Source organism: Equus asinus, chromosome 24 (assembly GCF_041296235.1).
Source record: "Equus asinus isolate D_3611 breed Donkey chromosome 24, EquAss-T2T_v2, whole genome shotgun sequence".
Lineage (NCBI taxonomy): Eukaryota > Metazoa > Chordata > Mammalia > Perissodactyla > Equidae > Equus > Equus asinus.
Genome location: NC_091813.1, coordinates 25180401 through 25204546, shown reverse-complemented (window position 1 = coordinate 25204546; position 24146 = coordinate 25180401).

Here is a 24146-nt window from a genome sequence, read left to right as displayed (position 1 = left end):
GCGTCCCACATATAAAGTAGAGGAAAATGGGCATGGATATTAGCTCAGGAGCAGTCTTCTTCAGCCAAAAGAGGAGGATTGGCAGTAGATGTTAGCTCAGGGCTAATCTTCCTTTAAAAAAAAAAAAAAAAAAGCTGCCCAGGTAACTCCAATGCGTAAACAGGACTGAGAACCAATAAATTTATGATTCTTTTTAGGAGGAGATATTTCCCTAAATTTATATGATTGGCTTTAGCAGTGACCTAGAGAAGGAGTGAACAGGAACTAAAAGTCATTTGCCAGCTGCATATTTGCTGAGGATAATCCAAGTAGCTGAGCTTTCTGCAGATAACAGAAAGTTAGCTAAACATGTATCCATTAGAGCTCATGTTATCACAATAAGAGAAGTGTGTCAAATTTATTATCCCTATTTTCTAATGTAGCCCTCCATCTAGAGTTACACTGGTTTGGTGGCACATACAAGAATCCAGTTCTTGTATCCAGCTTCTGTATTTCTACTGTATGCCTGAAAGCTATTTTATGCACACAATATGCTGGGCACTCTTTAAGAGCACTGCTTATTCATTGTCTAATTTAAGTATTGTAACTACCCTACGATGTATTAATTTTATTACCCTCATTTTACACATATGGAAACTGAGAGCATCAGGGTTAAATAACTTGCTCAGGATTGCACAATTAATGTATACCAGAGCTGGGATTCAAACTGAGACAGTCTGGCTGGGAGTGAGTGTGCCTAACTTCTTTGTTCACTCTGCTCGATCTGCACAGCCACCACTTCTCTTTCTGCTCCCATTTAGGAGAAAGAGCAAAATAGACTGAATCAAAGTAGTCATTTGCTTTTGGGAACACCTGTATTCCTAATGGAATTATAATTAATCCTACATTAACCTCATTGCAAAAAGATCAGTTGTTGTCGATTTCTATTCTGACAACAAAGATGGACATCTCCAATTATTTCCCATACTCATTAGTATGTTTTCCAGATGAAAATGTCTTGGCTTTCTAGCAGGAAAGTTAATTATTTGAGGAGCCTGACCTGCGGTCTACAAACAAAAACATAATTGGCCAAATAATATGGACATATTAAATCTGAATCAAAAATTGCATAATAGCACATTTCCTTTGCTTTCATAACCAAGCTAAATCAAATTATGGTTAAGAACAAAAGACAACAGAACACAATAGTTTCCAACAATGTAAGCTGTTAAAAGGAATAATGAATAAAGCTAATTCTTTGCACATACAGCAGAGCATTAACTGACAACACAAGTATCTATCAAAACTGTTCAGGTACAGTTGGATGCTGCAGACCATTAGCATTGAATCAGCCCCCCAGGTAAAATAGTTCCAGCCATTTGGAAATCATAGGTCCTTCTAAATATTGGGCCCTCACTCCAGTGGGCTGCTGTCTGCTTACCCTACATTTTTTTCTAGGACTCTTTCTAGGGTTTAAAAAAATGCAACCCTTTCTGCATGAAAACATCTTTTGACTCTCTAATTCATTCTTCCTTTCCCTCCTAATATCTCAAGTGCTTCATACAGAGGAGAGGAAGGAGACAACTGATATGACAACTGATAAAATAACCCATAATATGGAATGTTCACTCCAAGAAGGACAGAAGTGGAGAGACCAGTCTGGATAAACTTTGTGAGCAATCTGAAACAGTGAAGACTTCTGGACTTGGAAAAAGCAGTCCTTGGAAACAGGCTCACGGAGTGCTAGATGATATTACCTTTGGTTTGAAGCAGGCACATAGAAACCAGCTGACCACACTCATTTGTTAAATCTGTGACTGTCTAAACTGATGTATCCATTCTAGTCTACTACATAGGTTCTGTAGTAGGGCCACCTGGACTTGACTGCCAGTGCCACCACTTAGGAAACATGCCACTTTGAACACTTAATGTAATTCCTCAGTCTATTTCTCATCTGTAAACTAAGGATAATAAAGTTACCTACCTCACTGGTTATTGTGAGGATGAATTGAGGTCTAAAATGTCTGTTATGCACTGTCTACATGGTAAATAGACAAAGATTGTTAGCTTAGCTCTTGGATAACCAACAAACCAAACACCTTGTCTCTTTGATGATCAATGTGTAAATGCCCTTTATCTCCATTATCCACAGTAATTTAAAGAGGTTCCTTCATACTCCTCCTGATGCCCATCAGGTCTAGAAATAAAAAAATAGGTTCTGCATCCTTACATTGTTCTTTATTGCATTTGGTTCCTTGAATGAGCTTCTTCTTTCCTAAGACAAAAGGAGAGGGAAACAAAGCAACCAGAGGCCACATTTTGTGTTTGTTTTCTACCAGACAAAACACTCTAAGTTTGTGGTGATTAAGAAATGTCTTAACCAACTCTGACAAAACCACAGTGACAACCAACCCAAGTCCCCGGCAGCGCAACCCTCAGGCTCATGGCAACCTGACTGCCACTCTTGTTCTCTCCTCTGTTACTAGTCGTTGGCAACCAAGGCAATGATTTCCCACCAATGTGTGGCCTCTATGCTCTCATTCTGCACACAGTCTGCCTTATTACTATACTTAAAGATGGAGCAATTGCCATCCACTGATGTAACCATAGACCAGAACAAACTAAAAAAAAAAAAAAAAAGACAGTATAATTACTCTCTAGAATGAACAATAAGTGATTGAAGAGCATATGATCTTATGGCCCAGTATTTAATAGCTATGTAGCCAAGAATAGAATAAGGCCTACTTACTTTTATTTCACATTAGTGAGTCATAGAATAATATGATCCAGGGCTAATAGGGACCTTAGAGTTATCAATGACTCTGATAAGTCACAAAGATAAAAGAGGAGAAATCTGAGGGGGGGGGCAGGTGTCCTGAAGAAGGGAGTGTTTGGAAGAAGTGAGGATGGCTGCTGACGACAGGAAGGAGACACTTTGGAAGGTAAAAACTTCACATGGGGATATTTTAATGGAAATGCTGTGCGTTGTGGAACATGAAAACCCTCTATATCCCTCAAAATTTCCAGTAAAGTGTATGAACAGAGAAATCACAAAAAGCTTTTCATAGTGGTACTTCATCTGGAAATCAGTAAAGGGATTAAGTTCCATGTCCTGCCTTACAGAGTGAACAGCTTAGCGATAAAGTAATGGGAACTTTTAATTTACACATGGAAGACTTGGAGGCAGAGGTTAGGGTGCCTGCAACTGGAAGAAGAAGAGTAAAATTTGAAGAAGGAAAGTAGGGGAGACTCAAGAAAAGTGAGGGATATCCATCATAGATGGTCAAGGAACTTTCAACAGTAGTAATATTTAATATTGCATTAGATTATTTCCTGTTCTGTGAATTTGTCCCATTCAATTATTCCAAAACCTTTATTAACTTTAAATTATAGCAAGGTAGCTTATGTCTGATGTATCTTCCTGCCAATAACAATTATAAAACAATTATAAAGATATAACAATTATAAAGACAAAATACAAAACAACTTTCTGAAGCCACTAGAGAGTAATGAAAAGCAGGCAAAAATAAGGAGGCAGGAGCCCTGAAATAAGAGAAACACACTAATTCTATCCACATTTAACAAGTTTTTCCATTTACATTGCTCTCCAGTTGCTACTGAGTGTACTTCCCAGATGCAAGGGAATGGAGCCCAAACAGAAAGGAGAGACCCTCAAGAGTCAGAGATCAAAGTTTGGGGATACCAGAGTGGTGGGAAATTAGGTGGGAGGGGGATCCCAGAAAGGAGAGAGCTACAGAGGGGAAAGTCACAAAATCTGCATTCAAATGCCCTCAAATTGTTACTAACTCCTGAACTGACATAAAAAGAGCAGGACTCTAAAGAATTCTGTGGAAAGCAGCAGCTGGAAGGATAAGAACTGAGTAGAGATTTCAGCAGCCACCTAGGAGCATGAATCCAGAAATTAAGATCAAGTCCCGGCCTCTTACTAAAATCTGAGAGGAGCCACACCTTAGGATTAAGGGCCATAACTCAGAACTAAGGACTGAGCCTTTAGACTAAGAGAAAAACCAAAATGCACTTACCCCAACAAAGTTTAGAACCAAGCCTCCATAGGATCAAGGTAATCAGCCAACTTTCTTCAGAAGAAGATAATCAAGTTTCTACACTGTATCATCCATAATATTCAGTATACAAAATAAGTTAATGAGCATGCCAAGAATAATAATGTAACAGTCAATAGAAGGAGACAATTAGATGACCCAGATGGTAGAATAAACAGCCAAAGATTTTTAAATAACTTTATGAATACTTTTAATTGACAGAAAAGGATGCATATAATAAGTGAATGATTTCAAGAGAGATGTGGAAATTCTAAAAAAGAATCAAATTGAATTTCTAGAATTAAGAAACACAATATCTACAATTTTAAAAATTATAGGATAACAGCAAGTTGAACACTACAAAAGAAAGGATCAGCAAACTTGAATACAAGTAAATAGAAATTATCCAAACCAAGAACAAGGAGAAAAAAGACTGAAGAAAATTTTGATGAACGGTTATTTTCAGCATGAAATTATATACCCATAAAAATTGTAAAATAACCATGAGAGTAGAATAGAACATTTTTAGATGTATAAGATCTTGAAAAGCGAACTATCCAGATTCTTCAAAGCTACTGAAGGAGGTGGCCAGTCAAAAGGAAGGTGAAAGTCATAACAGAGGAAGACAAGAGAGAACTCTGTTGAGTGTTTGAGAGGATAGGACAGGGAAAAGAACTAAATTCTCATCTTCCATGGAAGAAAGTCAATGAATAATGCCCAAAATGGGACACTCAAGAAGTAACAGTATAAGTTTGTGTTTTGGAGCTATGAGTAGTACCACAATAATCAGCCAAAGAGTTCAAAGTTGTTTTCTCTGGGTCAGGGAAGCATAGAATTCAGAGTTCTGCTCTTTTTCATATGTGCTGTGGACTACTCAACTCTTTAAATAACAAGCTTATTTAACTTTAGTTAAATAAAAACTGAATTTTTTAAAAGAGAAAAGTTTATAAGAAATATATAATGTCTGAATAAACAAGGGAGAGTAAAACTGAAACATCATAAAATAAACAATGATTTTTCCAGTCAAAGAAAAAAATGAGAAGGTGGGGAGGATCTTTTAAATCTAGGGATTAGGTTAACTCTTAAGGCTATGGTTTCTAATTTTAATCTGGAAAATTTTCATAACGAGGTCAACTTATTCAAGGGAGCTTCCAAGAATTATTTTTTAAAAATAATTTAATTCACAGGAATTTGGGGAAAGAAGACAAATTATTATGAAATAAAACAAGCAAGAAGATGTAACAATCCCAAATGGCTCTGAATCTTATTGTATTTTAAAGGATGAAAAAAGTAAAAGCATTTTCTTTTAGATTGTAATTATAAAACTAAAAAATGCATAAACATAAACACAAAAAATATTATAAACAAATCATCTCATGAAAAAGACATAAAATGATTACTCATGGCAATGAGTGTTAGGATCTATTGCAAAGGGAACTGTGTGGATTGACAGACTTATTGCCAAGTTGAGTGGTTTTATACAATGTGGAATGTATGCCTACTCTGCAAGTGTATCACCAACCCAAATCAGCTTTCTGATGTCCTTCAGAGATTTGACTATGGTCCTATGATAATGCTAAGGAAATATAAAACTCACTGTGTATTACCCATTTGTAAAGATGCTTACTCTTGTTCTCTTACATTAAGAAAAGTTTTAGGGCCCCAGTTGCCCAGTGGTTAAGTTCAGGTACACCCTGCTTTGGCAGCCCAGGTTTTGTTCCCTGGGTGCAGACCTACACCATTCGTCTGTCAGTGGCCATGCTGTGGTGGTGGCTCACACTAAAAAAAAAGAGGAAGATTGGCAACAGATATTAGCTCATTGTGAATCTTCTTCAGCAAAAAAAGCACAAAAATTTAATTAAGAGATTATAACAACTATATAAATCATGCTGTGATTTTTTAATATGAAAATAATGCAGGAAACAGAAAAAATGTAATTTTTTTTTAGTTAGAGAGGTAAAAGGAGGAGAGAGAACTAACATTTACTGAGTGTCAATCATGTTTATGGACATCATCTTTGCAATCCTTATAAGCAGACATTTGTTTTATTTCAGGTTACCTAGAAAACAGAGCCAGAGGCAAATATTGAAAGTTAATGCTTTTTAGAGAGGGGCAATTTTAAGGCAGCAAGGATGCAAAAAAGGGAAATGAGACAGGAATATAGGAAGCAACACAAGGCATTACTGACTCATAATTTTTGCCTTGCAAATTGACTTTAGAACTTAACGTTGCACAGGAGACTAGTGCTGTGTATGCTGGCTTCCATGCTCCCTCTGCCTCAGAGGTTTATGAAGCTGACTCTTTCCTGTGGGTTCTTTCATGAACTCTAGGGAAGCTCCTGGAAGTCTCCTCCCACCATTGTTCCTGGTATGTGGGCAGTTTCCCTTCTCAGGCCTGCCACTTCCCACTGACCTTGCCCCTTGTTTTCTGTCAGTCTGCTGCACCAACAGGCTCTCACTGGTTGAGTTTCTCTCCCATCTAGGTGATTCTCTTGGCAATAAGTCAGAATGTCTGGAGGCCATCAGCTCTCTCACTGTGCTCACACCTGGGTCTTTGGAAGCACTTACAAGGCCTGTAAGTGCAGACCCACCTGAACACAACAGCAACTCTCCCAGATCTGTCACCAGTGTAAGCAGCAGACTGTCTCTCCCCTCTACTTTTTCCAGATGGGGGTCAACTATGATACAACTATTTCAGAAACAGCAAGGACCACATGGGTAATCTCTGGATAATTCTCACAGAAGCCCACTTCATTTGGCTTGAGATGAAGGGCACCTGATAGCTCACGCCTGGGAGCGGGAAGAAGAGAATCACAGCATAATTTTATCGAAGTAAAAGCTTTCCATAAATCCTCTATCTTTGATACACTCTGATCCTTTTGTACATATTGCTGAGGAGGTCCAACAGTCTTGGAATTGGTTTTTACTCATTTTCTTTGAAAATTCTTCCTTTTTGTCCTTTACCTTACGTTGATATGCAGCATTTACTGTGTTATAGTGTCTTGATCAAAACTTCATTTGTAATATCCTACTATACTTTTTAATATTGAACTGTTGAGTGTGATGTTTGATATAAGATTTTGTAGATATCCTTTATCAGATTAAGAAATTCCCCCTCCTTTTCTAGTTTGCTAAAAAAGATTATCATGAATTTGGTTGAACTTTCACAAATTGTTTTTGCATCTACTGACATATTCAAATGATTTTTTCTTCTTTAATCTGCTTGGGTGATGAATTACATAAAGAGATGTTCTCATATTAAACCAACCTTGCATTCCTGGAATAAGTCAAAGTTGGACAAATATATAATATATATGTATTTAAGCATTGCTTGATTCAATTTGGTAAATTTTATTTTTGAGGAAGATTAGCCCTGAGCTAACATCTGCTGCCAATCTTCCTCTTTTTCTTGAGAAAGACTGACCCTGAGCTAACATCCATGCCCATCTTCCTCTACTTTATATGTGCGATGCCTGCCACAGCATGGCTTGACAAGTGGTATATAGGTCCACACCTGCGATCCAAATCAGCGAACCCTGGTCCACTGAAGTGGAATATGCGAACTTAGCTGCTGTGCCACCGGGCTGGCCCCTTGGCAAATTTTTAAAGGATTTTTGGCATATGTTTAACTCTCAATATCTCCATTGGTTTTGGTATCAAAGTGATATTCGCTGTACAAAATGAGTTGGAGCAGGTGGCAAAAAGAGCCCTTTTTTGTTCTCTTCTTCTAGAGTATAGAAACCCCTACTCTTACCTGGACTCCGGGATGCCTAAAATAAAGACTGTATTTTCCAGCCTCCTTTGAAACTTTGTGTGACCATGTGACTAAGTTCTGACTGATGGGATATAAGGCAACTTCTGAAATGTGGCTTTTAAAGAAGAACTCCCCTTCTTTAATCCATTTTCTCTCTTGCTGGCTGGAACGAAAATGTGGTTGTGAATATTTCCAGGCTATGTGTTCAAAAGTACTGCCCTAGGGATGGTCAAGCAACCAGGTAGAAGGATCCTGAGACCCTGACCCTGGAAGCACTATATTATCCACGTATGACATTAAAGAGCAGACCCCCAGACCCATCCTGGCCAACTACCTCCAGACTATAATGTGAGAAAGAAATAAAACTCTATATCTTTTAAGTCACTGTTATTTTGGTTCCCTTTACACACAGATAAACTTACAAACAAATATAGGAAGTGTTCGTCTTCTTCAGTATTCTCTAAAAGAGGCTGCATAAGCTTAGGATTGTCTGTTCCTTCAGTTTTCATAGTCTTGCCTATAAAATAAGCCAGGCCTTGTGGTTTTTCGTGGGAAAGATTTTTGATACTGATTATAGTTTAATGGTTTTAGGACCATTAAGATATTTTACTTCTTTTTCAGTCATTTTTAGTAATATATTTTTGTTAGGAATTTGTCCATTTTACATAAGTTTTCAAATGTATTACCTAAGACTGTTATTATGGTTAAGAAATAGTAAATTTCAGATGTCTTGTAGAAGGGCTTCTGAATAAACAAAATATTTTTCCCCATGGCAGAGTACCAGCTGCTTTTCTCAGCCTTGTTAATATATTGGGTTTGTAAAGCAAAAAATGATAGAATACTCTTTGATCCAGTATTCCTATGCCCTCTTGTATCTGAAGTGAAACAGCTGAGCACTAAGAGGGGGCCCTGGTGGCATCCTACATGTGTTGCTCTCCTAACTGACTATTTAGTATTTCGAGTATTGAGCATCCAGCATTTAGAGTGGAGATCACTGTCTCACAAAGATCATCTGCTGCCTGGGTGGGAACTGGATGAGCTGAGCATCACAACAGCAGTGAAGCATGTCTGCCAGACTGCAAAGGGCCCCTCCTTGAGAAGCAAAGGCAGTAGGGAGCTACTCAGATCTCTCTCAGTTTTGTCTGTGAAAGTTGGATTAACCCTGGCGATTGAGATGTGTTTTACTCTAAATTTGTGGAGCAGTTCATCAAGATTACATATGGAGTAGGAGGCAGATTTGAAACTACTAGCTTCCCTATCTACCAAAAGAAATTTACAGGCTTAACAATACAGGACACTAGTCATTTTTGACTGCCTCACTGTTGGCTAAATCACGAAAAATTCTGGGTGATTTGACCACTATCACACAGCTAATCCGTGGTAACCAACTAGAACTCCATTTTTGATAACTCTAAGTCTAGTAGAGTTTCCATTTTACTGCTTGATCTCTTTGCAAAGAGTAATATGCAGCAATATACTGACACCAACTCTTGCAAAATGATTTCTATAAGCCAATGCCAATTATTGGTAACCTTATTCCTCAAGCCTTTCACACAATTTAACTGACCCCAAAACTTTTTAACGCCATGCCTTTGAAAAATAAAAAATACGCATTCATGAGTGCAGAGCCAAAGGAAAAAAAAGCCAGTAGTCCCCACCCCCAACCTATTCCTTCCACCTGAGTGAAAGATCGTGACAGGTCTGGGCATGTTTCCACTTGAGGCATGATGTTAATATTTCCTCCTGGACCACAGATAAAGTGAAAAAATCCCCATTTTTCTCATTCTGGAGAGAATTAAACAGTGGGGCTAAGTCTCAGAGTGTCATTCATCATGCTGGATACAATGACCACAGCAGCAGCCTCATCTGTCAAGATTCCTAACTTGCAGAGTAAACTTCCTAACTTTTTCAGTATAACTGAATGGGTTTCCACACGCCCTCAAAACCAAAAGTTCTCAAACAAAACTGGGGGAGTGGTGATAAGAGAAGAGAGGGGTCATTCTCATTGGTTTGCATCCTTCTAAAGTTAATGCAGAGAAAAGGGAATTCTAAGTAGTGCTGCTCAACTATAAAGACAAACAGCTTTAATAGTTCAGAACACTTTTCTCTTGGGTCTTATTGAACAACACCAAGTTTGATATTTGAGCACACTTACACTCTAAACTCCTAACATTAGCATGGCCTTGTTTTGCTTTTGAACAATTGGAAAATCATCTGTAGAGGAAACTTCTCAAACATGAGCTGAAACCTGCCTTACCTTTTTCATCTCAACCCCAAGCAAAGACAATTACAAACAGAACTTTAAGAAGGATCCACCACCATCACAGAGTTAAGGGGAAAAAATCAATAGTAACCTTAAAACTACATTATATCTATTTGTTTAGTGGATATTTTGTGCCTTTTTGGTTTGTTGTTGGTTTTTGTTTGGGGTTTTTCTGTCTTGTTTTTTGTTTTGTGTACCTCTTTTACCTTACATCTCTCCATCCTGTTAAATGGTAATAACTGCTTACTGATTTAATTGCTCTAGATCTCCAAACGACATATTGATCACGCTTTATTGCATTTGTTTTATGAAAGCACATCAATATAAATAGCTTTGTTTAAGTTAATTTTGTTTATTTGATTGTTTCTATAGACTTTTAAGTTTTTTACAAACCTGAATTTCACCTGACTTGAAAATAAGACCACGGAAGTCTGATTGTCCATTTACTAAGCTTATGTAGCAGAGACAGCATATGAAGAATTAGACACATTCATCAAGACAGTGGTTCTACTGTCTTACAGGAGGGCTGAACATAAAAGCCCAGGGAAACGATAGCTTATAGAATGGCTCCTGGACAAGCTTGAGGAATCAGGAAACAGTTTATATAAATCTTTCCTAGCCCACCAACATGTTTAACTAGGAAGTGAATGCCACAGATTATAAGAGAAAATAAGTGGCAATGGTTATCCATCTCCTTATTTTCTTTCCCCTTGTTCTGTGACAGGATGTTTTCCTTCTCTAGGCATTCTCTGCCAGGATGACTGGAGCTGATGACAACTGTGATGTTAATGACCCACTCTCTTTGGGCCATGAAGTGACTGCACTGAAGCTACTCCACTGGAGATCTTGTTTCTTCACTCACTCTATTGTGACAAGTCAGTCTCAAGGCATCAGACAAACAAGCAAAGTGTGCCCAGCAAAACTTCACCCTACGACTGGCACTCTGCCCCTTTATAATTCCCTTCCCGCCCCGCACAATTCATTGAGGACAGACCTGCCTCCCAACACAGGCTGTTTCATCAGAAACAAAGGTTTAATCTTTCCTTGGCTAATTTCTGTGTAAGAACTAGGCTGGGAAGTGAGGGTTATAGCTGACTCGATTTCTTTATCTTATTTAGGGATTCAGAATACAATAATACATAGAAAACAATTTATTCTTATAGACAGGTTTCAGTTACCATACCACGCTCAATATTTAACCTTAACCACAAACTTTACTTCTCTTCTCTGGGGACATGTTCATATGAATGCTCTGTGAATTGTCCCTCTACAAACTGCTTCAGGCTTTATCTTGTCTCATCCTCCAAAATGATTATTGTAAAGAGAGTTTCAAGAATTTCCTTGCTCATTATATCTACTATTGACTAGGCTAAATAATCTAATGAACAGGTGCAGGGGTACTATAAAAATAACTTCTCTTTGAATATAGAGCACATCTTATAATTTGCAATAGAGTAACAAATTTCTATTACTGCTTCTTTAGTTATTCTTCTTAGCTCACATTGCTTGAATATATTTCAACGAAAAGGGAATAATTTGGCTTGGATTTTTTTCATGTGTCCACTGGATAAATAATTAACTCTTCAGTACTCAGGATATTCTGATATAAGCTATTTTCCTCTGCAGAGAAATCATCAACAGAAAAGGATTTTTAAAAAGAGAGAAAAGTTACCACAGTGAATCTCCTACCCTAGTTGAAGTTTGGGATAAATATGCCGAGGGTATTTTTGGTAACTATCCAACTCCCCAGTAAAAGTGGCAAGAATATCTGTGAACTGTCTTCTTATGCTTGAGTAACTTGTCACCATGCGAAGCAAGAGGTCATTTGGCAGGTGGAATAGAGAGCAAGGTTAGGCAGTGAATCAATCTATTGTAATCTGAGTGAGGATAACCTAGCTTGAGTGACAATTTGGGAGTGCCAGGACATGCTGGCAGGCATCTAGACCTACTATTTACACTGGTACACATCAGGTCTCTAGAGAGAAAGAGTAAAGGCAGCTTTGGGCCTGGGAGTCAAGCCTAGGACATCAAGGTTAATACAGAACAGGATACAATAAGTGGTGTTTCCTAACTTCTCAAGGAGAGAGAGTAACTGATATCTGCTCATGAGTTAGGAGAAAGTCAAGGTACCCAGGCCTTATCTTGGGTCACTGGTTCATAGTTTGTTAGGAAAAGTATTATGACTTCCCCTCTGAGTCTTTCAAATGTCCACAAATTGAGAATTTGTCTCAATTTATTCAAGAAAAAGAATCTAAAAATTGAAATTCCAAGTATATTTGAGAAGGTTAATAAATAATGGGAATGGATGGAAATAAACTCTTCCTCATCTTCAAGAATACCACAAAATTGGTAAGTATTAGGATTTGAACAAATTGGGAGCAGTAATAATGGCCATTGCTGTAGGAAATCTATGATACACTCTGACACCAGATGTGAAATATTGAGTGAGCCTCAAGAAGAAAGTGGACTTAGATTAGGAGGGGGACTTAGATTCCACAAAGGAAATAAGTGGACTCTCAGGTAAATCGTTGTTGTTTCTAGCCAATGGTAAATGTACTAATATATGTTTTATATGCAATGAGCATTCAGTGAATGCAGAGGTAAGTAGGGACTTTTGTACTTAGAGAAGTCAGAGTTTTACCCTCACCTCCACTCTTCCTTCCACAGCCACATATCTCTTCCATGCAGTGGCTCAGATAAGTGGACACCTTTACATTCTTGACTTTGTTAACTAGATGATTTTTATATTAAATAAAGTATTTTAAAATATTAAAAAGACATTAGTTGTAAATCTAATGAGGCACTAGATAAGATCAAAGATAACAAAACATATTACACAATACAAAAGAGAGCATAAAAAGGAAACAACGGAAGATGAGAAATAGACAGCATGTATCACAATATTAGAAATAGGGCAAAATATGTCAATTAATAATAATTTAATTCTTACTATGATTATAAATTTTAAAGTTTGTGAAGAAAGTTTCAAACACACAGAAAAAAATACAATAAAACCTCATATAGCCACCACCTAGATTCAGCAATTGATAATACACTTGCTTCATATGTATATCTTTAGTTGAATCACTTAAAAATTAATCACAAGCAGTAACTTATTTTTTTCAAAGATTTTATGTTTCCTTTTTCTCCCAAAACCCCTGGGACATAGTTGTGTATTTTCAGTTGTGGGTCCTTCTAGTTGTGGCATGTGGGATGCCATCTCAGCATGGCCTGACAAGCGGTGCCATGTCCACACCCAGGATTCAAACCGGTGAAACCCTGGACAGCCACAGTGGAGCATGCAAACTTAACCACTCGGCCACGGGGCCGGCCGCAAGCATCAATTTATTTTATGTCTAAATATTTCAACATACATAGTAGTTTTGCATAACTTCTCTTTCTTATAATGCATAGATATTTATATATAATAACCACTTTCTTCTTCTCTATCCTTCTTCTCCTTATTATTCACACAAATTTGTTGAAAATAAACTTTATAATTGAGTCTCTAGATAATAAAATATGTGATGAAACTGGGATGAAATTTTGGAGTAATTGATATAGCCAATGTTTAGGAAAATAACTATAAGGATAATGTGACTCTTCATTCTGGGAAGACGGAAGAACATCTTCACTTATATGATGAATAGGTGCAACTTGTTAAGTGGAAATGTAGAGTGTGGTGGTGTTGTATGGAAGTTCAAATATGTTTCAAAATATGTACATGGTGCTAAAGAGCCAAAGGGATGGATTGTGCTAGTTATTGACTTTTTGCCTGCTAGCTGCATTTCCACCCTTCCTTGTCCTGCCTTGTGATACTGAAGCTGGACCCTATAGATATTTCTCCTTTGACAGATGGTTTTATGTTAGGCTTTGCTAATTATAATCCAACTCTATTTTTATGAAAAGACATTATGTAATATTTTCTATGGCATTTACTAATAAAATCAAAAGCTTCAAAATCTTGAATTAAGTGAGTGACATCAGCAACATGGTGGAGTGAGCTGTTTTCCTTGTTTCCCCTGCTCTGAAGTACAATTAAACAGACATTCATTGACCAATGGGGGATACCCACACATCACAACAGGATGCCTCAGAGACCCATGCAGATATACATCTGAAGGGGGATGGATTGAGTCCCTTGGAGGCAGTGGAGATAGGTGAGCAATCCCCTGTCCTTCCCTGGCAGCAGGAAGTCAGGGCATGCCTCCTCTTACAGCTGGCACTATTCTAAGAGTAGGCACAGACAGGCCAGACTGCAGACGAATGCTATCCCAGCCCATGGGAGTGCACAACATGCCACAGTGATGCCAACAGTGAGAACACACCCTGGCACAACTGTAAGCAGAGGCAGCAGGAGCCCGGCACATGCACGAATGCTATTCTGGCCTATGGGAATGCTTGCCATACCCACACAATTTCCAGCAGATACAGAGGGATAAGAAACACAGCTCCTGCTTCCCCTTAGGAGTAGTATATGGAATCTGCAACCTGATACTACCACAAATGCACCAGCAAAAGATTAGTTCATCAAACACCATGAGAAACTACGGCAACAATCGAGAGCAGAAGGAAAATGACAAGTCTCTGGAATACAACCCTGAAGTCACAGAAATTTACAATCTAAATGACAGAGAATTTAAAATAGTTGTCATAAAGAAACTCAACAAGTTACAAGAAAACTAAGAGAAACAGTTCAATGAGCTCAGGAATGAAATTAATGAGAAGAAGGAATACTTCACCAAAGAGATTGAAACTATTAAAAAAAAAAGAAAAACAGAAATCCTGGATATGAAGAACACAATAATTGAGATAAAAAATAATCTAGAATCCTTAAAAAATAGAGCTGAAGTTATGGAGGAAAGAATTCATGTTTTAGAGGATAGAAATGCTTCAGGTGGAGGAGGAGAGAAAACTAAGATTTTTTAAAAATGGAGGAATTCTTTGAGAAATACCCAAATCAATTAGGAAAAGCAACATAAGGATTATAGGTATTTCAGAGGGAGAAAAGAGGGAGAAAGGAGTGGAGAGCTTGTTTAAAGAGCAATAGCTGAGAATTTTCCAAACCTGAGGAAGAAACTGGATTTACAAATATATGAATCCAATAAAACTCCTAATTACATCAGTGCAAAAAGACCTTCTCCAAGACATATAATAGTAAAACTGGCAAAAGTTGATGACAAATAAAAAATATTAAGGAGAGAAAGGGAGAAGAAAATAGTCTACAAAGGAACCCCTATCAGGCTTTCAGAGGATTTCTCAGCAGAAACCATTCAGGCTAGGAGAGAATGGAATGATATATTCAAAATACTGAAAGACAAAAACTTCCAGAAAAACTATCCTTTGGCACTATGGAGAAATAAAAGCTTCCCAGATAAACAAAACCAAGGGCGTTCATTGCCACCAGACCCCCCTTACAAGAAGTGATAAAGAATCCTTCATACCTGAAACAAAAAGGCAAAGGTTTACAAAGCTTTGAGCAAGGAGATAAAGAGACAGACAAAATCAGAAAACTGCAGCTGTCTATCAGAACAGGTTAGCAAACACTTAATTACAACATAAAAAGATAAAGGTAAGGAAAGCATCAAAAAAACTCACTATAAACACTTCAATGTAGTCACATTCTCACAACACGAAAAAGAATAATTTATGACAATAACTCAAAAGGAGAAGAGGAAAGGGATAGAACCTGCTTAGGCCAATGGAGATAAGAGGCTATCAGAAAATGGACTATCTCATCTATAAGATCTTTTATACAAACTCATGGTAACCACTAAACAAAAAAATTAGCACAGAGCCACAATTCATAAATAAAGAGAAAATGTGACACTAGACCAACTGGACTTAATAGATGTATATAGAACATGCCATCCAAAAACAGCAGAATGTACATTCTTCTCAAGTGCACAAGGAATATTCTCAAAGATAGACCATATGTTGGGAAATGAGGCAAGTCTCAACAAATTTAAGATTGAAATCATATCAAGCATCTTTTCTGACCACAATGCTATGAAACTGGAAATCAGCACCAAGAAAAAAGCTGGGAAAGTCACAAATTTGTGGAGACTAAACAATGTGCTACTGAACAACTATTGGATCAATGAAGGAATCAAAGGAGAAATCAAAAAATACCTTGATACAAATGAAAATGAAAATACAACATATTAATTCTTATAGGATGCAGCAAAATTGGTTTGAAGAGGGAAAGTCATAGCAATACAGGCCCACCTCAACAAACAGGAAAACTCTCAAATGAGTAATCTTAAACTACACCTAATAGAACTAGGAAAAGAAGAGCAAACAAAGCCCAAAGTTAGCAGAAGGAGGGAAATAATAAAAATTAGAGCAGAAATAAATGAAACAGAGACTAACAAAAAAAACAGTAGAAAGGACTAATGAAATTAAGAGCTGGTTCTTTGAGAAGGTAAACAAAATTGATCAACCTTTAGCCAGACTCACTAAGAAAAAGAGAGAAGTCTCAAATAAATGGAATTAGAAATGAAAGAGGAGAAATTACAATGGATACCACAGAAATACAAAGGATTATAAGAGAATACTATGAAAAAATATATGCCAACAACCTGGTTAACATAGAAATGGATAAATTCTTGGACACATACAACATCCCAAAGCTGAATCAATAAGAAATAGAGAGTCTGGATAGACCAATCACAAGTAAAGAGATTGAAACAGTAATCAAAAACCTCCCAAAAAACAAAAGTTCAGGACCAGATACCATCTCTGGAGACTTCTACCAAATATGCAAAGATTTAATACCTATCTTTCTCAAACTATTCGAAAAAAACTGAAGAAGACAGAATGCTCCCTTACTCTTCTATGAGGCTAATATTACTCTGATACCAAAGCCAGGCAAAGACAACACAAAGAAGGAGAATTACAGGCCAATATCACTGATGAACATAGATGCAAAAATCCTCAACAAAATATTGGCAAACTGAATACAGCAATACATTAAAAGGATGATACACTATGGTCAAGGGATTTATGCCAGGGACCCAGGGATGGTTCAATACCCACAAATCAATCAATGTGATACACCACATTAACAATATGAGGAATAAAAATCAACTCAATAGATGCAGAAAAAGCATTTGACAAACCCAACATCCATTGATGATAAAACTCTCAATAAAATCGGTAGAGAAGGAAAGAACCTCAACATGATAAAGGCCAAATATGACAAACTCACAGCCAACATCATACTTAACAGTGAAAAACTAAGAGCCATCCCTTTAAGAACTGGAACAAGACAAGGGTGTCCACTCTCACGACTCCCATTCAACCTAGTACTGGAAGTTTTGTCCAGAGCAATTAGGCAAGAAAAAGAAATAAAAGGAATCCAAATTGGGAAGGAAGAAGTGAAACTCTGTTTGCAGATGACATGATTCTATATATAAAAAACCCTAAAGAATCCACCAGAAAACTATTAGAAACAATCAACAACTACAGCAAAGTTGCAGGGTACAAAATAACTTTTAAAAGTCAGTTGCATTTCTATACAGTAATAACAAAGTAACAGAAAGAGAACTCAAGATTACAATCCCATTTACAATTGTAACAAAAAGAGTAAAATATCTAGGAATAAATTTAACCATGGAGGTGAAAGACCTATACAATGAAAACTATAAGACATCACTGAAAAGAAATCGATGATAACATAAAGAAATAGAAAGATACCCCATGCACATGGATTGGAAGAACAAACATAGTTAAAATGTCCATACTACCTAAAGCAATCTACAGATTCAATGCAATTGAAATCAGAATCCCAATAACATTCTCCACAAAAATAGAACAAAGAATCCTAAAATTTATACAGAACAAGAAAAAAACCCGAATAGCCAAAGCAATCCTCAGGAAAAATAACAAAGCTGGAAGCACCCCGTACCTGACTTCAAAATATACTACAAAGCTATAGTAATCAAAACAGCATGGTACTGGCACAAAAATAGACACACAGATCAATGGGACAGAATTGAAAGCCCAGAAATAAAACCACACATATATGGGCAGCTAATCTTCAACAAAGGAACCAAAAACATACAATGGAGAAAGGAAATTCTCTTCAATAAATGACGTTGGGCAAACTGGACAGCCACATGCAAAAGAGTGAAAGTAGACCATTATCTTACACCATACACAAAAATAAACTCCAAATGGATTGAACACTTTAATATAAGAACTGAAACCATAAAACACCTAGAAAAAAAATATAGGCCATACACTCTTTGACATCAGTCTTTGCAGCATCTCTTTGAATACCATGTCTACTCAAGCAAAGGAACCAAAAGACAAAAATAAACAAGTGGACTACATAAGACTAAAAAGCTTCTTCAAGGCAAAGGAAATCATCAACAAAACTAAAAGACAACCCACCAACTGGGAGAAAATATTTGCAAATCTTATATCAGACAAGGGGGCTAATTTCTAAAATATATAAAGAACACATACAACTCAACAACAAAAAAATGAACAACCCAATCAAAAGATGAGCAGAGGATATGAACAGACATTTTTCCAAAGAAGATACACAGATGGCCAACAGGCACATGAAAAGATGTTCAACATTACTAATTACTGGGGAAATGCAAATCAAAACTACAATGACATATCACCTTATACCTGTCAGAATGGTTATAATTTCCAAGACAAAAAATGACAAATGTTGGCGAGGATGTGGAGAAAAGGGAACCCTTTCTCCCACCATACACTGCTGGTGGGAATTCAAACTGGTACAGCCACTATGGAAAATAATATGGAGACGTCTCAAAAAATTAAAAATAGAATTACCATACAATCTAGCTATGCCACTATTGGGTATTTATCCAAAGAACTTGAAATCAACAATTCAAAGAGACTTATGCACCTCTATGTTCACTGCAGCATTATTCACAATAGCCAAGATGTGGAAGAAACCCAAGTGCCCATCAACTGATGACTGGATAAAGAAGATGTGGTAGATATATACAATGGAATACTACTCAGCCATAGTAAAGACAAAATCGTCCCATTTGCAACAACATGGATGGACCTAGAGGGTATGATGATAAGTGAAATAAGCCAGACAGAGAAAGACAAACACTTCCTGATCTCACTCATATGTGGAAGATAAACAGTCACAAGGATAAAGAGAACAGATTAGTGGGCACCAGAGAGAAGAGGGTGGGTGAAAGGGGTAAAAGGGAACACATGTATGGTGATGGATAAAAACTAGACTATTGGTGATGATAAATAATAACGTACACCTAAAATATCACAATGTCATAAACCGCTATGACCTCAATAAAATTATGTTTAAAAAAACTTGAATTAAATATTTTCTTGAAGTAATAAAATATGTCTATCTTAAACCAACATGCTGACATCATATTTGATAGTAAAATAAAACAGGTATTACCATTATAATCAGGAACGTCACAATTCGTCAACATTTTCCTAGAAGTTCTGTTCAATGAATTGAGAAGTGAAACAGAAATGAGCATAATGGCATTTTATTTCTAAATTTAAAGATATTATTAACATTCACCTAGAAAATCCAAGAGAATTGACTGAAAAACAATTTGAAATATTGAGTTTAAGTAAAATCTCCACAAATTAGATAAATATAGAAAGGGCAAATCTTCCCCATACACTGTGTGAGCAAGTTATACTGGAAAAACATTAATTCACAATATTAATTTTAAAATATGTAGAGATATAAGTTGAGAGCTATGAAAGGCAATTTAAGTAGAAATATAGAGCATGTTCTAGAATAGTGAGATAAGTCTTACTAAAGTAATATTCTGTAAAGTTAAAAGCAATCTCAATCACTACCTCATTAACATTTTTTAAACATGCAAAGTAATTCTCAAATCCATCTGGGAGATAAATAAGTGGGATTAGCTACAAATTGCGGAGGAAAAATAACGGGACAAAAAAAGCCTGTCTTGCCACATGTTAAAATGTACTTTACAACCCTTTATATCCTATTGATGTGGTACAAGAAACAACAGATAATGAAGCAGAGTAAGTTGCTCTGGAACAGACTCTAAGGTTTATTGGAAGAAAAACGAACCTTTATATAACACACGAAAGCCTCTCAAGTCAGTGAGAAAGAAAACGCTTAATCAGTAAATGGTGCTGGGGAAATTGGCTATTTCAGGTGGGAGTGAGGGGAATCAATTAAGATCTTTCACTTTATACCAAAATAATTTCTGGCTCAAGTTAAGAGTTAAATGCAAAAGAAATTGAATCATAGAAAGTGAGGAGGAAATATAGTTGGATATTTAATTAACATCTAGATGAAAAATTATTTTCTCAACATAAAAGCAAAGGAAAACACAAATTGAATTAAAAGTTAAGTGACACATGAGGAACAAATTTAATGTAAAAAGATTAACATCCTTAATACATAAAGAACTCTCAAAACTGAATTAGAAAAATCTTAATATAAAATGAGCAAAGGACATGAGCCAACAAGTCGCACACTCAAAAGAAACACAAATGGCTAATAAATACCCTCTAAGATATTCAAGGAAATGGATATCACACAGAGAAATGACATTTTTCATCTATCAAATTGGAAAAAATACGATACTTTATAATATTGGGTAAAACACTGATGTTGTGAGAGAAGCAATGTCAAAATATACCAGTATGAGTATAAATTGGTACAACTTTTTGAAGTGTAGACAGGACTCATAAATCAAAGTCTTTAAAATCATCATACTCTTTCAACTAATTATTCCAGTTCTTGCAACCCTAAGAAAATAATCAGAGGATTTTTTAAATGTGAAAGATAGTTATGTAAAAGTAAAAAATTGAAAATAAACTGAATGTCCAACAATATCAGAATAGTTAAATAAATTACGGATCTCCATAAAATAGGACATAAGCCACTTATTAAAATCATAATTTTGAAACTATTTAAGATAGAAATTTTCAAGATATAATGTTAAGTAAAAAAGAAGGATGAAAAACTGCAGTAAAAATAACTCAATTTTTTTAATTCTTGAGACACACACACAAAAAAAGACTGAAGAATATTTTTAAACGTTAACTGACATCCCTCTGAGTGTGGCATTTTTAGTAGTTTGTAAGTTTCTTCTTACCCCCTTCAATATTTTCCAGATTTTCTGTGGAAAGCATCTATTACTTTTTTCAGCATAAAAAGACATACAACTATCATGTTGTCATCCGTGAAGGGCTCTGGAATATGAGTTATTGAGCCCACATTAGTGGTAAGAGCACTACTGGGTAATCTAAGACAAATTACTCTAAATCGGCACAACTGAAGCAAACACACGGGTAGATCTTAATCAATTTCTTAGTACTAGAAACTGAAATCAGCGATGCAAACTCCACATTTGCAGAACCACTATCTATTCACAAGACTTTCATTGGATGAGAAAACTGTTTTATGTTTATTTGGGTATATGCAGATTTAGCAGTGAAATAATAAGAGAAGAAACCAAGTAATTTCAAGTCATTCAATTGTAAGTACCCAGTTTATAATTTTGAAAAATCTGGAGGGATTGGCTCTTGCCCTTTCATTAACTGTGCTGAGTCTGGACACGGAAACCACACGCCTCCTTTAACTTTGATGTGTCGCTCCGACAACTGAGTCATCACCAAAGCCAGTCTGACTCCAGCCGTGCCAGGAGCGGTGGACGTCCGGTCTCTGAGGAACGGAAAGGCAGCCAGAACGTCTGATTATCTCTCTTGATTAGAATTAATTTTGGTGGCTAACTTTGTGTTCGGAAGCTAACTTAAGTTTCTGCGAATCAGTGCCGTCATAATCTTCCTCTGTTTCCTAACCACGAAAATATACAAAGGGGTTTTCTAGATCTAAAAGCGTAAACCTTTTGTGGCTGTTTTCAAAATTACCAATACGTGACAAAAGCCCACGAAAGATTTTTCATGAAGAAAATGAAGACTGTCGTGTGGAGACAACTCTATCAATGAATTCCTCTCCACATTCAGTGGTACTGAGAATGGAGGAAGTTTCAAGAACCAGGGAAAGCCTACTAAGCCTTTAGAAGTTTACCACTGATTCACTTTTCCAGCACTTTCTGAAAAAGAACCATGAACTGAGTAACATTCAGCAAATAACATTCAAAACAACCTCCAGTGTATCCCCCAGTTCTCTGGTCAGAAGACTGACATCTATATATCATGGATTTTGAGAAGACTATTTTATTGCTTAAGAAAGAAACATAAGAATACGAGTGTAAGAATTGATCACTTTTAAAATTTATTTGAATAGAACTGAAAGAAAAATACCAAAGTGGTCAATAAACAGAATGTGGTTGATAATGCTTTCTTATTTTTTCACACAAAGAATAATCTTTCATCTTTCACCAGGAATCAAACCCTAATGAGAAATATATTATTTAAACTAATTTTTTATAATTTCTGAATTATTACATAAAATTTAAATACATTTTATCAGTTTTAAGAAAATTAAGTAAGGGCTTCATCCTATCTACCAGCACAATGACTGGTTTTGCGTATGGCTGTGGCTGTCATTCTGACCTTCAGTACACACGTTTAAGGGTCCATAACAAAATGCTGCTAAATGCGGAGATTTCTCATTTTTGTAGACTCCACTTTTGGTGCTACATTATCTCTAAAAGAAAATATTTTTTAACAGTGAGTAATATCAAATACCATTAACATACATAAAATATTGTCATAAAATGTTATAAGTCAAAGCCAACATGCCGGGTGAACACAGGAAATAGTTTACTTTTGACTACAGGTTTAAAAAAATTGTTCCCATATCAGGACAGAAAAAAAGAAAAGAAGCAGTATTAACTCAAGAAGAAATTAAGCATCTAACCAAAAAGATCCTGAGTTAGGGATTCACACAGCATTTACAACACAAAAAGTAAAATTCTAGCATGGTGAGTCTTTGCCAAAAAAAATTGTGACAGTCCTCAAGGAGAAAAGATAGTCACACAAAATAAATATATCAAGAGTAGTGAGTTTATGTGCCTTCTGATATAAATAACGAATATTTGATGGTAGCTTATAACCCAAAAGACAGGAAAAATTTATTTTTCCACAAAAGTTATAGTTTTAATTAGGTATTAAGTTATTTATCAAAATCCTAAATTATCTAACTGAATCTATGATGTCCTCATTCGCTTTGAAGAATACCTGATTGTTTTTCAGCCTGAAACAATAATTCAAAATGGTATCTTTCCTAAATCCTTTCCTTTTCTTTCTATTTTTTTCAAATTGTATTGAAGAGGAAAGTAATTGCTCAGAAATCTGCAACTTACAGACATGGTAGTAACCATTGGCTGCTCCCATCTTCAATCCAATCTGTGTGTGACAAAGCTGTGGGACTGGAAGGTTTTCATTGAATTGAGGACAGATTTTTATTTTTATTCACACATTAAAAACATATGCCATTGGGGGTGATCTAAGAAAACCTGTAACTGTTAGTAATTCTGTTAACATGACATATACACTTAAGGTTTAAGTTCAGTCCCTTGGCAAACAACAAATAAAAATAAGAGTATCATTATGGAAGAAGTGGTTTTGCACGTTCTCGTGGCAAAAATAAAAAGAGATGAAGGGAAAGGGGGAAGAAGAGACAAAGGAAGGAATAGAAAAAGAGAAGGGACAAATACGAGCTTCATGGTTTTGATGGAAAACTTGACTTTGGAGTCAAACTTTCAAATATAGCCGTTACCGCCATAGAAAGTGCAGTTGTCGTTCCAAGGGAACAACTGAAGACAGATACGGTCTCAGGGAACAAATGATGATTTCTAAGTAACTCAAAATTTCTGCCTTAGTTGCTTGGGGTTTTTGTTTGTTAGTTTTACTAAAATTGACTGCCACTGAAGCCCAGGTGGCTTAACAGTGCTTGATCTGTAAGCATTACTCAAAACATGTGTTGATTGACTGAGTGACTGACAATCTTTGAAAAGTCAACATTTTATGTATATTCGTTTTTTATAATGACTTTTTAACTTCTGATCTATGGAAATCAGTAGCGTCTGGGAAAATGATTGGCACTTACCCTGTGGTATCAACCTTTTAAGTTAGCTCTGACCATTCAGTGACTTTTGGTAAAATAA